The 11,873-nt window shown below is 39.5% G+C and overlaps 1 protein-coding gene across 4 annotated transcripts in view; it reads right to left on the reverse strand.

Moving 5' to 3' along the window:
- sept10 (septin 10) overlaps window positions 1-11,873 on the reverse strand; it is a 94,626-nt gene that overhangs the window by 24,018 nt on the left and 58,735 nt on the right. The window lies entirely within an intron of this gene.

Here is an 11,873-nt window from a genome sequence, read left to right on the forward strand (position 1 = left end):
CTTAGTAGTGATGAGTGCTATTGCCTATGGAGAGTGGGACAACCCAATTAGCATTGGACAAGAGGGACACTATTGGGGACGTGGTACATACTTAATGAGGTGAGCTTGAGATGATAGCATAGGAAAACTTGCTAGGCCTCATGGAGAGAAACTCTAACATGAAACTCAATGAAAATTCACTTAGATGATTCCTTACATTCATCCCAGTATTTTCTGTAGCGAATGAATAGCAGCAGCACCAACAACAATAACATGACGACTGATAACAGTGTTGACAGAACATTTATGCAGTAAAATGGTAAACTTTTCTTCCATTTTCAGGGTTGTGGAATGAATGTGTTATGGGAGGAAAGCCTCAGAGTAAAAAGTCCAGAACCTCTGATCTATGCAAATCTTTCCTTACAGCTTAACTTCTTGATACGAGCACAGAGTTATTTTGGAGAGAAATATGATAAGTGAAACATGAAGAATACAAATTCTTAACATCTGGTGGTAAATCTAAGACACTGTTTTGAGTAAGCAAAATTAAAGACACTCTTCACTCATGGATACATTTGCCTTTTTCCCTGTAAGGATGACTTCTAAAAGAGGGAATTCTTAATAAATCCTAAATATAAGATTCAAGTATTAGACCAAAGTCTAAAACTTTCCCAGGATTTCTACGACAGAACAGTTTTATGTTTGTGGACAGCTTACACTGCGGCTGCAGCCTGAACAGCCAGCATGTCACCAATGCAGCCATTTACATTTTGTTTTGCATCCCACCACTACAATGTCACTATCTTTTCTGATTAATTACTGCAAGGTGTTTCGTTATCCCCCTCAAGCATGCAGGATAGATTTAAGCAGAACTGTTGAAGTTTATTTTAAATGATAGATTAAGGAACTTCAATATTGTTTCAGTTAAAGGCTAAAGGGTAACCAGAACAGCTGCAGGTCCACGTTGCTGTCATTAGGCTGTTGATAGAGGCTCCCATGGACTTAATACAAAAGGAGCAAAATGTGAAAGCTGCTAAATTATCATGTGAATATGAATCACCTACATATGAATTGGGGAAATTCAGAATTAAATATATACCTCACATTTTTAAAAAAAGTCCATTTTATGCAGTGCAAAGAGTTTCTAGGCTCAATAGGAGAAATAGAGATGAAATGAAGAAGAACACATAAATGTTCCTAAAACATCAGACAACAATTTATGGAATACATTTTCATCAGTGCTTCTGACACTTATGGCTTTGCCATATATTTTAGCTTGTGTACTATGATTTTAACATGGGCATATTTGTATTAAGTTACATAATACCTCACTGTAACATTTATATTGGTCCTCAAGTTGCTAATGGAGACAATGTAAAAAATTGCTATCAATAGTGGTATAAAAGCTAAACACCTCACATGACTGTCAGCAGTTGCTTTTGATATTACAGTCATGCAATAAACAGTTGAGCATTCCAGCTTCACTGTTACCTCAAAATTACAGTGGTTGATACACTAGTGTCTTCAATGAGTCACAGAATCACAAAATTGTTACAGTGCACGCGGCCATTTGGCCCACTGGATCTGAAACAGCTCAGTTATCTGCTTAAGTACAAATATCAATTAGGGCACATGAACAAATACATTAAAAAAACATAAGCATGGAGTCTGGATTCTAAGTTAAATTCCAATCAGTAAGTTAAATTGAGTAGCCCTGCACAAAACAGGTCCTTGTTTTGGCTGCTTTTCCTAATGGAATAGAACTTTTCTAGACATTTTCCAATGACACCCACATCCCATGAATGAATAAAAATTAGAAATTGTGCGAGTTAAATTTCATAAGAACGCAGACCACATTTTCATCTAATCAGTACGAATACCCTCCCTAATAGTGAGATCTTAGTATTCAAAAACACTGGCAATAAATCTTTCCTACCAAAAGGTTGAACAGACAAAAACAAATACTCATCCAGTCTGGATTTATAAGGAAAAGTTATACTTTGAGAAAGAGTTCCGAATCATATGCAGTAAGATCTCAAGCTGAGGTTGCAGTGAAAATCTACATACAAGAGATAGGTCATTCAGTTAATAGCAAATGACACAGTTGACTCTAAGTTTTGATTGAATTGACTGTTCCCTTAAGCTCCATTTGCCTATGTTTCACAATTCCAAACAACTTCATTGTTTATCAAAAATCTATCCAACTCCTTGAATATATTCAATGACACATCTTATACTGCTGTCTTTTAAAGAGAATTCTAAAATCCAATGATTCTGAGAAAAGAATGTCTTCCTCGTTTGTCTTCTTGACTCAGAATTTAGTTTTTTCTTCATTTCCATTTCTTCATATGAAGGTCTTTGCATACCTTTGGAGTTCACATTTACCAGTGCTAGTACTATTCTATGGCTTCATAATGCTGCAGCTTTAATTGCTCAAAAACTTCAATTCCAGAAGAAACCTCATTCAGAATTAGATTATACATAAGAACAAGCCATTTAAGCAAACTAAATGTTTATGCTTAACACTAGCTTCTTTCCAACATTTTTAATCACATGAAATCACCACATTCTTCTACTTCCTTGTGTTTCTCTAGATTTCATTTAAACGCATCGCATATTATTCACCTTAACTATTGCCAGTGATAGCAACTTCCAAATATTACCATTCTCTAGATGAATACATTTTTCCTAAAATCTACTGGCTTCCTTAGATTTAGGGTATCTGATTATGTTTCTTTCCGCAAATTGAAAAATCTTTATTTGAAGCAATTAAAGCTTTTTAGATATCTACGGATCCTTTCTGAATAGATATAGGTTCCATATTCTTCATAAGAAAGCTGTTATATCTTTTTTTTTACAATTTGGAGAGTAGAACTTTAAATCAACTTCAAGACAATTAGTTCCTTAACCTTTAAAAGTCTCCACAACCTTTTAGTTTTACATGGTCACTCATATCTTAGTTATCTAACATTTTAATCCTTGAGCCTCATCCTTTTCACTCTGCCATTGGAATGATCTCAAAAGATCTCTTTATCGTTCAGTGGAGTTGGAAACTTCAGTCTTTTTTAAAACTCTAGAAATCATTCTATAGCTTTGTTTGAACCTTTACAGCACTGTGCCATCCATGAATGGGCAAGGACTAAAACTGGATGCAGAACTGTAAATGCAGTTCAAGTAAGAATCTGTGTAATGATGAATAATGGTGTCTTTTGATTTGTATTAAATGATTCTATTCCCAATGCATCGCTGACTGTGGTTATAGTTTCACTTACACTATCAATACACTTGGAACCATCAGTGCACAACAGTACCTAGATCCTTTTTGCCTTACTATAAAAGATATTTAAAGTGGTTGAATGAGCTAAGTTATTCTGTACTGATCCGATCCAACTGTACAACATTTACTTACATTAACTGCAATGTCATTGTTTGATCCATTCCGTTAGCCCATCTAAACTTTCATGCAGAAAACTGTACTATCACAGTCGTAATAAGTGCACAAATTTGAATTATGTATTGTCATTTCTTTTAAACAAAAAAACTAGCATTAATTTCCTTCCCTTGGTTTTCCTCTAGTGGGTAGTCGTGAGTGCCTTCTTGAACCACAACAGTCCATTTGGGATGGGTAGACCCTCAATACTGTTGGACAGAAAATTCCACAAGTTTTGATTCAAAGACAGTAAGGAAGAATGGTCTACTTTCAAGTCAGGATTGGGTGTGGCTTGGAAGGGAACTTGAAGGTGGTGACATTCCTATGTATCTGCAATCCTTGTCCTTTTAGATGGCAGTAGTCATGGGTTTTGGGACAATATCTAAAGAGCGTTGGTGAATTTCATGTAGTTGGTACATACTGCTGCGATTGAGATTCTTTGGTGGAAGGACTGAACGTCTGTGGATGTGGCGCCAATGAAGTGGGCTACTTTCTTCCAATGGCATCAAGCTTTTCTAGCCAAGTTAGGAGTATTCCAACATATCTACAGTGGGCAGGGTTTGGGGAGTCAGGAGGGGAGTTCCTCACTGCAGGATTCTTAGCCTCTGACCTGCTTTTGTAGTCATACTATTCATATTGTTAGTCCAATTCAACTTCCCCTCAAGGGAAACACCCCCAAGATGTTCAAAGTGGGGGAATTCAGCCATTATAACCCTACTGAACGTCAAGGTATGAATGTTAGATTCTCTCTTGTTGGACATGGTCATTACCTGAATGTGTGGCACAAATGTTCTTTGCCACTTGTCAGCTTGTACTTGGATTTTATCCATGCTATACTCCATTTGGACATGGACTACTTCAGTATCTCAGGAATTGCAAATGATGTTGAATATTGTTCACTGATGATTGCATGTCCCCACTTCTTATTTTAAAATGGAGAGAAGGTAATTGATGAAGCAGCTGAAGATGGTCTGCAGTCACCGTCTATAATCTCATTCTATGGTCTTTGGAAGATGCAAGAGGCAAAAAGCTACATCACAAACTAAAAAACTGAAAATTATGTGACCTACAAAGATCAAGGGTGAATAAAAGACAGTTCTCAAAAAGGTTACAAATGACAATGGCATGTGGCAGCTGGAAAGCAACACTTGGCAATTAAAAGTACTTTTCAGGAACAGAAATGAGAGTAATGAAGGTGTGTGGAAGGGAGACAAAGTAGACACTTCTTCTTTCACAGGATGTCAACATCGTTGGCTCGCCCAGTATTTGCTGTCCATCCCAAATTTGCAAATACCAGTCAGTTACTTCTTGAAACACTTCAATACAAGTAGTTTAGGTACATCTGTAGTGTTGTTAGGAAAAAGCTTAAAAAATCTGATCAAGTGGCAGTAAAAGAATAGTGATATAATTCCAAGTCTGGATGGTGTATGACTTGGAGGTAAATTTGCAGACACTAATGTTCCCATGCATTCATCACCCTCAACATTCGAGGTGATAAATGTCATGGGTTTGGTAAATGCTATTGAAAAAGCAGTGCCAAGTTGCTGCAATGCATCTTGTAGAAGATACATAATACTGTCACTTTGCATCGCAGATGAAGACAGCAAATGTTTAGATGTAGGTTGAGGTGGTAATCCAGTGGACTGTTTTGTTCTGGATGGTACTGAGCTTTGAGTGTTGAAGGAACTGCAGTCTTTCAAGTAAGAATGCATGTAGATGGTTGACTGTTGTTTAAGAGTCACTCTGCTGAATTCCCAGCTTCTGACTACTTCTTTGGCCACATTTATGTGAGAGGCCCAGTTTTGGTCAATAATAATTTAACCATGTTGATGGAAGGAACAAGAACAGAGTATGGTAGAAGGAGAAGAAAGGTATTTTGGAAGAAAGCTGCAGCGGGAGCCAGGCAATAATTTAGCTAGAAAAAGCAACTTTTAGCTTCAAAATAAACATAAAACATCAAAACTGAGGAATCCAGATCTAATGAGAGGAGTGACTAATTAAGACAAGTACCCAAGGACAAGGCCCAATCACTGAGAAGCCCAAAGCTTGAATTAATGGGGTTTGCAAAAATTATGAAGCAAAGAAAATGTTATCTTCAGCATATTGTGTATTCACATCAAAAAATTTTGTGGAGATGTACAAAAGGTGCCTCATGTTTTAAAGAAAAACTGCAAATTTTTTTGCTGTCCATATGCCAAAATTTAAATATACATCCCAATCCATTCTGAGAATGACACCAATAAGTCAGAAGTTTTTCTGAAGCAGCAATTGTTTGCATGATGATTTGTTGGGTGCACCATAGAGTCATAGAGATGTACAGCATGGAAACAGACCCTTCGGTCCAACCCATCCATGCCAACCAGATATCCCAACCCAATCTAGTCCCACCTGCCAGCACCCGGCCCATATCCCTCCAAACCCTTCCTATTCATATACCCATCCAAATGCCTTTTAAAATGTTGCAATTGTACCAGTCTCCACCACTTCCTCTGGTAGCTCATTCCATACACATACCACCTCTGCGTGAAAAAGTTGCCCCTTAGGTCTTTTATATCTTTCCTTTCTCACCCTAAACCTATGCCCTCTAGTTCTGGACTGCCCAACCCCAGGAAAAAGACTTTGCCTATTTACCCTCTTCATGCCCCTCATAATTTTGTAAACCTCTATAAGGTCACCCCTCAGCCTCTCCCTATAGCTCAGATCCTCCAACCCTGGCAACATCCTTGTAAATCTTTTCTGAACCCTTTCAAGCTTCATAACATCTTTCAGATAGGAAGGAGACCAGAATTGCACGCAATATTCCAACAGTGGCCTAACCAATGTCCTGTACAGCCGCAACATGACCTCCAAACTCCTGTACTCAATACTCTGACCAAGAAAGGAAAGCATACCAAACGCCTTCTTCATTATCCTATCTACCTGCGACTCCACTTTCAAGGAGCTATGAACCTGCACTCCAAGGTCGCTTTGTTCAGCAACACTCCGTAGGACCTTACCATTACATGTATAAGTTCTGCTAAGATTTACTTTCCCAAAATGCAACACCTCACATTTATCCGAATTAAACTCCATCTGCCACTTCTCAGATAAAACAAATTTCTTTTAAAAAAACTATATTCAAGGTGCTGTACAATTACAGTCAGTAGGTGTACTCCCTCAAAATCAAGGTATATTCCCATCAAAGGAAAAGGTAGGACAAATAAATCTAGAGCTCCAGAGATGACAAAGCAAATAGAAACTTAGGTAAAGAAAGGAAAAATGTGCTTATGACAGGCTTCAGGTAATGGAGACAATTGAGAATCAAGTTGAAGACAGCAGGGTGTTAAGAAAACAAATATGAGATGCAATTAGAATATATGAAAATAAAGGCAGTTAACATAAAAGAATTTTTTTTAAATCTTCTATAAGCACATCAATAGTTATAAAAAAAAAGTGGTAAAAGTTGAGTAGAAGATTTACACTCAGAGGCAGGAAGCACAGCTGAGATGTTAACTGAAAACTGTGCATCTGACCCTATCTATAAAAGCATATGCTCTCCAGGCCAGTGATAGAGGCAGAAACTCGGTCACTAGAAGAGTTTAAAAATCAACGAAGTGGCATTGGATCAGCTATTGATATTTAAAAGTTAATGAGGTACAAGAACCACAATATACTAGGAAAATGCCCAAATACACAATGAATTCTAATTCATAGGCCAGTTGAAGGTGGAAATTGACACTTGCCATTGGGTAACCACAGGGGCTCTATTTTACTACTTTACTGCAGAAACTAAAAAAAAAATAATCAATAAATCAAGATCCTACATATTTCATCCAGGATACAACCTGGATTTCAAACATGGAATTTTAGCTTAAGCAAACTGAGATCAGGGTGAAGGGAATAAGAGTGTTAGTTTCCAATTACAATGAAAAGCACTCAGTATTGTTTCAAAATGTAGAATTCATGAGTGCATCGTAATGACAATGCAGTATTTTTGAGAATCATGTGTCATGCAGAAACAAATGCTGTTCCAGAATTAGTTTAGCCATTTGTACATATCTAAAGTTGATGTTTTCAATTAAAAACAGTCTAGACCAGCAATCACTCTGCAGATGTAGGCAGAAACCAATCTATAATTCAGATAACCAAATTTGTTCTGAATTAAAGCAAAGGGTCATCAATATTGTCACTACAAACAGACTTGCTTACGAAGAAACCTATATTTAATTCAAATAACTTGCGCTGGTAACAAGGAGTCTATACAAGTTTTCTGCTAATCTTCACATCTATTCAAATCCTGTTTACAAAACTTATATCCTTTTCACATATACCTTAAACGAACCAATATTAACTGTTTCAGCAACTCTGATCACAATATTAATAATGATTCTTTTCATTTTTTTATTTAATCTGCTAGTGACTATATTTTACCCCCTTCACATAAGTGGAAAAAGTAATTCAAAATCAGGCTTCTTCATAATTGTGAAGGCTTGTATTACATATCAATATCACTTCAAGGAGGGAAAAACCATACATTTTTCAACCTTTCCTGATAATTACACATCTTAGTTCTATTGAAATATTTTCCACACTTTATAGAGTTAGAAGAGTCCATACAACTACAAAAATAAATTACTTTTTAAAAAGGCAGAGTCCAACAATGTCAATTGAATATTATGGCTGTTTGTGTGTTCTATTCTATAAGTGGTGAAAGAAAAAATGGAGATCAATTTTGTTCACATACATTTCAATAGGTTTTCCAACATTAACAAAAAATACTTGCCTAGCGACAACAGTCCAATGACAGAAAAACAGAATAATCCAGAAAGTATATATGTGGCTTTGCCACAGCATAGAAGCAAGACAGCTGGACAGCTGAGTTGAGAAAACTCATCTGACTTGGTTCTGAAATTAAGAGTGATCTTGCTGAAAAAAAAAGTTCTGCAGATGCTTTTTGTATTGCACTTATTTGGACAATTCATAAAAACACCAATTTAGGACAAACTGACATTCATTTATTTTTTTCTCTTTTTTTTCCACACTACCACCTAACTGCGGTAGTGCTCATTTTTTCCCCAGCACCCATGTTGTGTGTGTGCAGGTGTGAGACAAAGTGAGAGACACAAGGTGTACAAATCTTTATTCGATTTCCACCACCAGAAAGAAAGGAAACACCCGAGTGGCCAGTGACAAGCAGTGCCCTTCACAAACGGCAATGCTGTGATCAAACAGTGAAGGGGAGGGCAGGGACTAAATCAAAATAGAGTTGGAGGGGGAAATAATGCACTCCACTCCCTGCGGTGCCCACCTGAACAACTCCAGGGTGTTGGTGAACACCGCGTGCTCCTTCTCCAAGGACAGCCGGGCTCTAACATAACCGCGGAAGAGGGGCAGACAGTCGGCCCTACTGTATGACAGGAGAGTACTGATTGGTTAGCAAGAGGAGTCAGAGGTGTTTCCATGGATAATGCACCAATTAATAATGACCGATAGTTAATTACCAGTTTGTGCTTGAAGTTTAAACCAGGTGAGACTCTGATTGGTCAAGGCATTGTCCTGAGAATGTATCAGCAAATGGCTGTTTCCAATTTTGGTGAAATAAATCAGATGTTGTACATGCATGTTCTGGCTATCTGGAAAGAAATAGACCCTGAGTATTACATACCATGTGAAGCTTCCAGTCTACGCAAGTTCACCACAATGAGAGATCAACTGAGAATCTTAAGTTGATTGACAGCATAATTCTTCACATGCTCAGGGCAATCCAACAAACGTTGCCTATTCATGGAATCACATCTAATGTTGGTCACTGGTGAGAGTTTTGCAAGTGCACGATGTTTGAGCACAGTCAGTACCTTACTTGGTGTGAACAGCTGAAGGGATATCTTACTTAATACAATCCAAAAGTCTATGTGACATACAGTCTGCACATCTGGCATCATACCTGCGCTAAAACTCATTCCACAATTAAGATAGGTAGAACGTCTTTCTAGCTTGATGGCAACATCCTATTAGTGACGAATACCATTTGTACTGCCTGTGTTAAGGATAGGATTTTCCAGATGGTTGGAATTCCCACCCTGCCATCCAAAGAGAGTTAGCAGGGAATACACCCCTGATCTCAGCAGCCACACTCATTTAATTCTGTGAAGTGTTAACAGGCCAGATACAGAACTTCCACTCAAATTACACCTCCGAGAGCTGCTCACCAATGTGATTGATTGCAATCACTGTAGTTCCAGCAACTCCAGTGGCCAGGACTGGAACTAAAAGCAAACACCAGATTGTAAATCATGAAGTCCAAAACCAGGTAAGTACGAGACATCACATGACAATGGTGGGGGAAGAGGAGAGAGGTGAGGTGGGCTGTGGGTACTGATGGAAAAAGAATGAAGGGGAAAAAACCACCATAGTGTTAGGTGTATTAGTCAGAGTAGGGTGGCTTACTCTTCAGAAGGTCGGCGTGGACTTGTTGCGCCGAAGAGCCTGTTTCCACACAGTAGGGAATCAAACCCAATAAAACACCTACAGAAAAAAAACTGCTTCCTTTCAGGAACAATATATCTAGAGAAAGTGGACATAATCTTTAGAGTCAGATCAGTTAGTGAAATCTGGGAGCATTTCTTCCACAAGGCATAATAGGAAATGGAAGTTATACAAAATTAAATACTAAATAACTCTTAGCAGGACGACAAATTTGCTTTTCTTGTAACACATTAATGTAATCCTGAAAACTAATTCAAAGATTAAAATTCTGCATAATATGCATATGAACTCAAACTCAGAGGTAGGATAAAAATTATCCCATTACAGCAACAGTTCTCATGACACCTCAGATAACATTAGCCTTTGTTAATTAGTTTGATGGAATGGTCATATTTGGGAAATCTTTAGCCTTTTACGGCAAAGCATGTGATGGTGAGGGTGGTTCAGGGGAGTGCGACTTCAATACTTTATGAGGAACTTATTTTTCTTCACTCATGCATGGAGTGTGTGCATCACTGGCTAGGTAACACTTCATTACCCTTTCCTAATTGCTCTCACAAAGTGGTGGTGAGCTGCTTTCTTGAACCATTACTTGGATGGGAACTTGCAAGTGGTGATGCATCCATTGTCTTTGTCATTCCAAGTGGCAGAGATCACAGGTTTGGAAGGTACTCAGAAGCCTTGGCGACCACCCTGGCCGACCCATCGTCTCAGCATGCTCCTGCCCCACTGAACTCATCTCTACCTACCTTGACACTGTCCTATTCCATCCTAATCCAAACACTCCCCACATACGTTCACCACCTCCAAGACTTCCGTTTCCCCGGCCCCCAACGCCTCATCTTCACCATGGATATCCAATCCCTCTACACCTCCATCCGCCATGACCAGGGCCTCCAAGCCCTCCATTTCTTCCTCTCCTGATTCCCCAACTGTATCCTTCCACTGACACTCTCATTCGTTTGGCCGAACTGGTCCTCACCCTTAACAATTTCTCCTTCGAATCCTCCCACTTCCTCCAGACTAAAGACCGTATGGGTCCCAGCTATGTCTGTCTCTTTGTTGGCTATGTAGAACAGTCCATCTTCCATAGTTACAGCGGCACCACTCCCCACCTCTTCCTCCGCTACATTGATGACTGCATTGGCGCCACCTCGTGCTCCAGCGAGGAAGTTGAGCAATTCATCTACTTCAACACATTCTACCCTGACCTGAAATTTACCTGGACCATCTCTGACACCTCCCTCCCCTTCGTGGACCTATCTCCATTAATGACGACTGACTTGTCACCGACTTTTTTTTGTTTTTACAAACCCACCGACTCCCACAGCTACCTGGATTACACCTCTTCCCACCCTACCTCTTGCAAAAATGCCATCCCGTATTCTCAATTCCTCCGCCTCCGCCATATCTGCTCCCAGGAGGACCAGTTCCACCACAGAACACACCAGATGGCCTCCTTCTTTAGACACCGCAATTTCCCTTTCCATGTGGTTAAAGATGGCCTCCAACGCATCTCATCCACATCCCACAGCTCAGCCATCAGACCCCACCCCTCCAACAAGTGCTCACCTTCCACCCTACCAGCCTTTGCATAAACCAAATCATCTGCCAACATTTCTGCCACCTCCAAACGGACCCCACCACCAGGGATATATTTCGGTCCCCACCCCTTTCCGCCTTCCGCAAAGACCGTTCCCTCCGTGTCTACCTGATCAGGTCCACGCCCCCCCCAACAACCCACCCTCCTGTCCTGGCACCTTCCCCTGTCACCGCAGGAATTGCAAACCTGGGCCCATACCTCCTCCCTCACTTCCATCCAAGGCCCTAAAGGAGCATTCCACATCCATCAAAGTTTTACCTGCACATCCACCAATATCATTTATTGTATCTGTTGCTCCCAATGCGGTCTCCTCTACATTGGGGAGACTGGATGTCTCCTAGCAGAGCACTTTAGGGAACATCTCAGGGACACCTGCACCAATCAACCACACCGCCC

This window comes from Chiloscyllium plagiosum, chromosome 6 (genome assembly GCF_004010195.1).
Source record: "Chiloscyllium plagiosum isolate BGI_BamShark_2017 chromosome 6, ASM401019v2, whole genome shotgun sequence".
Lineage (NCBI taxonomy): Eukaryota > Metazoa > Chordata > Chondrichthyes > Orectolobiformes > Hemiscylliidae > Chiloscyllium > Chiloscyllium plagiosum.